We start from the raw sequence: 6,386 nt of genomic DNA, 5'->3' as shown, positions 1-6,386 counted from the left end.
TGGTATTAGAGCTTGCTTGCAAAGTGTTTGATGAAATGTCAAACAACTAAATTTGAGAAGGATTTTCTATTTCACAAAGTTATAACTTGTTGGGGTTATTACAATGGTATCAGAGCTTGCTTGCAAAGTGTTTGACAAAATGTCAAACAATTGAATTTGAGAAGGATTTGGTGTTTCATGAAGTTATAATCGGTTGGGGTTATTACAGTGGTATCAGAGTGGTTTCTTGCTATCCTATTGGGTAGGAAATTTTTATTATTGTTATATTTTTTGTTGCATTTGGAGTGACCTACACTCTAGCATTTTCTAGCCATGGACAAACATAGGAGGACTGACAATTCTAGAAGTTAGTGGAGTAATGAGTGAGTTAGTGTGAGGATGAATGCTTTGTAAGAGAGTATGAAGAAACTTAAGTTTCATCAATAGAGATTGACAAAGAGCTTGTCAGATCCAAAGACAATCAAAAGGGTAGCAATGAATATGGTTTTTCCCTTTAGAAGGCCAACATCGAGGTTGCAGGGAAGGCAACTTGAGTTTTTGCCGACAAGAGTCCTTGATACAGATGTATCTATATTTAAAGTACAACACCTGCTAGTCCTATCTATAGTGTTGACAATGGACTTAGTGGCACTGAGCTTTAGTAGGTTAAGACTCCTAGAGCTATTGTTATAGTTAGTGCAGAGACAGTTGATGCATTTGTTACCACTAATACTTTCAGCTCTCTCAAGGACAGGATTATTATTGGAGATTTGTGTGTGAGATCTCATGGTATTGCTACAATATAGGACATAGTTGCTTCCTTGGGTGGGACAAAGGAATGTATAGAGTCACTCAGCTATGATGTTGGTGATGTGGGTGTTTTAACAGAGTCAATAGATGTGGGTTTATGCTCTAGTATTATTGATTCACAGCCTAGCACTGAGTCATGTGTGTAGAGTCAGGAGTCTGCAATTGAGGCTTTGTCAGGAAATGTTGATGTAGATAGTATAAACACATCTAATGATCCATTTGAAGATGTTAGGAGATGTGCTAGGTATGACACCCCTTGTTAGATATTAGGTGAAAACTCTTAGGAGGTTTTGGATGAGTCCCAAGATCGATGCTTACAGGATCTTACTATTGAGGTGGAAGTTGAGACATGCAAGGAGATTGATACAAAAAGGGCTTCCATTTCTTTGAATGAAGAGTTAGTTGAGGTACATATAGTTGTATGTCAGATGTAGAATTGTGTAAGGAAGATAGCACCCATATGAGCGATCTTGTGCTGGTGAGTTTTGGTTTAGCTTCCTATTTTGATGTAGTTAGTGAGACAGAGAGCTTGCATAGGAGTCAAGGATTATAGAGGCATCATGTGACTTGTCAACTGAAGGTGAGTAATAGTAACATTTCTTGATCTCTTAATCATTATGATGCTATTTGTTAAATTCTAGCTACATCTAGTTGGGGTGCTCCTATGTTTGATGAGCATGGTGATAGTACTCTTTCTCTAGTAGAGGCTCACGTGCTTCAAGAGGCTGTCAAGATCTTGAAGCATAGTTACTCTTGGTCAGTTGTTGATAGGGATTACCTTCTAAAGTGGGGTAGCACCTACTATGAGATGTTGTTAGAGAAAGAGGAGGAGGTTGTTGAACTCACCCAAGAGCTTGAGGTGACTGTGGACTCTCTTTAGTATACTTAGTTGGCTCTTCAGGAGTCACAGTCATAGTTGGATAAAATTACCATGGAGTTATAACAGGTACAATTAACACTAGCCCCAAATCTTATTCAATTACATATTGTGGTTGGTGGTGAGTTTGCTTCTATGATTGAGGATGAGGGATGTAATGATATGGTGAACACATTCATCTAGAATATGAGTGTAGTATGTATAGAGGAGGTGAGAGAATCAGTGGAGATGGGCTCTCATGGTGATTTGCTTCCTTCTCCTGGAAGTGAAACTATTTCTTTTTTTTAGATAGTTGGTAGCATTGGACAGTTGGCATTGTCACATTTTCAGAGGGATCAATTATGGATTGTGTGGGAGTAAATTGATGCTTCCACATATAATTTCTATTTTACTAAGTCATTCATGGAGTATTTTCTTGAGAGCTCAGATTTGCAGGAGGTTTCATATAGTATATCTAAGGGTACTCTCATTCGAGGCTCTAGTGCTATACAACAATTAGTGATGAAGATTGTAGAGACCTTGGCTACAATGCTTCCAAATAGGGATTTTTTGGTTGGGTTTGTTGAGAGGTTTGTCGAGGATCCTACCTAACTAATAGTTGAGAGTTAGAGATTGGAGCCATCTTCTGATTCCCAGTTTGATGATGATGAGCACTTGACAAAGATTGGGACTTTTTACTGGCATTACACTGTGAGGAGTGCTTATCACTTTTCTTTTGACCCATAGCTAGAGGACTTGGTTTTGAGTGTTATGGATGGTGATAAAAGGTTTGGTATACATTATACCCATAGAGGGTGTACTTATCTAACAAGGGTTGAAGATTCTGAGATACAAGGTATTGTGAAACAATTGGATGTGCTAGTGAATGAGATGAATCAAAATCACAAATAGATGACCCAACTAATTTCAAATCCAAGATTTGAGTAGAGCATGATATCACTTTTTTGAAGAGTGAAATGTGATGATACAGTTGTGACTCTAGATTTGCAGGACATTTCTCATAAAACACTGCATGAGTTGGGCATAGTTGAGGTGGAATACAATGAGAATTCATGTTAGGTTAAGTAAGATGATATAGTTGTTGTCATGAGTTCCTTGGATCATGTATTTGATGGTGATGCAACAATAGTGGGAGTAGGAGCATGCAAGGATATTGTCATATCAATAGCTACTTCTATGTTAGTTGAGCCATCCAATGAGGAGTTTAACAGTATGCATGCAGATGTAGATGTGTGCTCTAATGATAGTACACTTATTATTGTTGATGAGGTGAGTGATATAGTGACAGAGTCATGTTATACTATCGATCAACAAAGTGTTGATGTTCACTTCATAGATAGTACTATGTTAGACATGGATGCAACATTATTTTATGACAATTTGATATTTGAGGTTGATGTTGATCACTCACCTAAGTGGAGTTGGGCTCATTTTTCACCATCTGTAAAGATTCAATTCTGTGTTGCGGCAATTGGTAATGTTCTTGTGTCCACAGATTTTGACGTGGCTACACCTATTGTTGATACACTTGGCATGAGTGCATATGATTCTCCTGTAGCTACATCTCTTCAAGGGATTGTTGATTAGGATTCCATTTCAGTATATATTATATGGGTAGGGACTAGGATGAATATATTTCTTGTGGGGTTTTCTTATGGTGATATTCTAACTCCTACATCATTAGCACAGGTTTTGAGTGATATACTACAGGTTATGTTGTTAGTCCAGATGGTGTTAGTGGTATGCAGTTAGTTCAATGTTTATAGGGGTGTCACATACTACTTCATTGGGATCTAGGTAGAGGTTGGAGTTCATTGTGTTACTAGATTGCTCGAGGACAAGCAATTTCGAGGAGGGCAGACTGTAATGTTCCCCATCTTTTAGACTGTCAGTGGAGTTCTTAGCTTTTCATTCTTTGAAGGCTAAGTGGAGAACTAAGGAGAAATAAATTAAATTAAAGTCAATAAATAAATAAATCTAAAGGTGACTTTATATTTAATTAATTTAATTTTCTAGAAGCACAACTAATTATTGTATTGGAAAGGGGGAAGCTTCTAGAGAGTGCAATTAAATAAAATTTTATTTCCTTCTAGAAGGGTGAAGAAAAAGAATAAATAGAGGTGAGAGATTTATTGTTAGGCATCAGATTATTGTCAATTTATTTGATCTATATGTGGGAGAAGAAACTAAGGGTTTATGATTTTAATTAGCCATTGGAGAGCATCAATTCTTCAGTGTTGCAACCATTTGAGGTGGTTAAATATCCACTAAATTTGGTATTCAAGAGAACTTCATTCTAGAGTTCTATTTGTGCTTAAATTGGAGAATACATTTATTATTGGCTACTACAGTACACATGAACAGTGTCGTGCTACAGTAGCTGCGCTATGGTATTTATGCTTGATTTTGATTGCAACTTTCATCTCCATCCTTGGGCATCACTATTATCAAGTTCCTCTTGCAACTATTAGTAGTTAGAATTGTAATCTTAGGCATATAATTTTGTTGTTGTAAGTGATAACTTAGAATCAGATTTGGCATTGTTGTAGTCATTATTGTAAGCCCATTTGTCTTGGCAAATTCATAGCAACATTGTACGTGGGAATGAATTCAATAAAGAAGATATATGTCACATACTATTTGTTTGACAAAATGTCCATCTAATAGCATATATGATTAGCATAATAGTTGTATGCCAATTGTTTGTCAAAATATCAGTTGGTTGTAGGTATGCATTCCATATCTAGTTTCCATGTATATGCATTGAAAATACTAAAAAGAACTACACTTGCATGTTAGTTCATTGTAAGAGTTATTGTAATATATTTGTGAACATTCTAAATTTCCTAGCATCATTCAAACTATATCAAACAATCTGAAACACAAAAAATTAGAAAAGAGAAAGGCAACATGCAAGTGCTTGACAATATTCCTTGAGCTAGAATCGATCCGCTTGAGCAAAGGATATTACATTGGTATTAGAGCTTGCTTGCAAAGTGTTTGAAAAAATGTCAAATGACTGAATTAGAGAAGAATTTGGTGTTTGTCAAAGTTATAACCAGTTGGGGTTATTACAGTGGTATCAGAGCTTTCTTGCAAAGTGTTTGACGAAATGTCAAACAACTGAATTAAAGAAGAATTTGGTGTTTGTCGAAGTTATAACCAGTTGGGGTTATTACAGTGGTATTAGAGCTTGCTTGCAAAGTGTTTGATGAAATGTCAAACAACTAAATTAGAGAAGAATTTGATGTTAGATGAAGTTATAACCAGTTGTGGTTATTATAGAGGATAAGTAATTTCTGAGAGGGTGGATTGTAATGTCCCCCATCTTTTAGACCCTCAATGGAGTTCTTAGATTTTCATTCTCTAAAGGCTAAGTGGAGAAGTAAGGAGGAATAAATTAAATTAAAGTCAATAAATAAATAAATCTAAAGGTGACTTTATATTTAATTAATTTAATTTTCTAGAAGCACAACTAATTATTGTATTGGAAATGGGGAAGCTTCTAGAGAGTGCATTTTCTAGAAGCACAACTAATTATTGTATTGGAAAGGGGGAAGCTTCTAGAGAGTACAGTAAAATAATACTTTATTTCCTTCTATAAGGGTGAAGGAAAAGAATAAATAGAGCGAGAGCTTCATTGTTAGGCATTCAATTATTTTCAATTGTATTTGACATAAACTTGGGAGAAGAAACTAAGGGTTTATGATTTCAGTTAGCCATTGGAGAGTGTCAATTCTTCAGTGTTGCAACCATTTAAGGTGGTGAAATATTCACTAAATTTGGCATTCAGGAGAGCTTTATTCTAGAGTTTTATTTGTGCTTAAATTAGATAATACATTTATTGTTGGCTGCAACAGTGTCGTGAACAATGATGTGAATAGTGTCATGAACAGTAATGTGAGTAGTGTCATGAATAGTACCCATGCTATAGTACTTGGATTGATTATGATTGCAATTTCATCTCCTTCATTGGATGATTTATATATTAGGTTCTACAATCAATTTGCATCATTTAAATTGGTCATTTGGCATTATAAAGGTGGTTGTCATTAGTAGTTGTAGATGCACATTTTATATCAAATTTATACTATCATTTGTACTCAAATTTTTGGAGTTGCAAAGTCAAGAGCCTTGGAATATTATGTTAAGCATTGAATTAGAAAATATCTCACTAAAGGAGTGATAAGTTGCAGGTCTATATATTTGATATAATGTGCATATTTATATCTTCCATGATTGACATAATAGTATGTATGTCAAGTGTTTGACAAAATACCAATTGGTTGTAAGTGCACATTTTTCATTTAGAATTCATATATATGCATTTAAAAAGCCAAATGAGTTCATACATCTTCTTGCTACAAGCTAATGATAGTAGCTTTTTAGGTTGGTCACGTAGAAGTGACCATTTGCACCCATTCTCACATTCATAGGGGCTAGTGCAGTGGGAGCTATAGTTAGGCAATAGAGAACTAATTTTTTTTTCAGGGATAAAACTTCCCTACTATTATAAGGCACTAAACAACCTACTTGAGCCCTTATAACAATAGGGCATCATTATCTCATCGATTCTTGTGAAGATAGGGAACTTGTATTCCCCATTCACAAATTCCCCTTTCTTCATGTTGCTAACTACTACCCCTTAATCAATTACAGGCTTTTAGATTCTCTTTGATATCATTTCAAGCAAACATAATCAATCTGAAACTCAGAAACA

This window comes from Cupressus sempervirens, chromosome 4 (assembly GCF_028749045.1).
Source record: "Cupressus sempervirens isolate cs-2001-9-10 chromosome 4, ASM2874904v1, whole genome shotgun sequence".
Lineage (NCBI taxonomy): Eukaryota > Viridiplantae > Streptophyta > Pinopsida > Cupressales > Cupressaceae > Cupressus > Cupressus sempervirens.
This window is presented reverse-complemented; position numbering follows the sequence as displayed.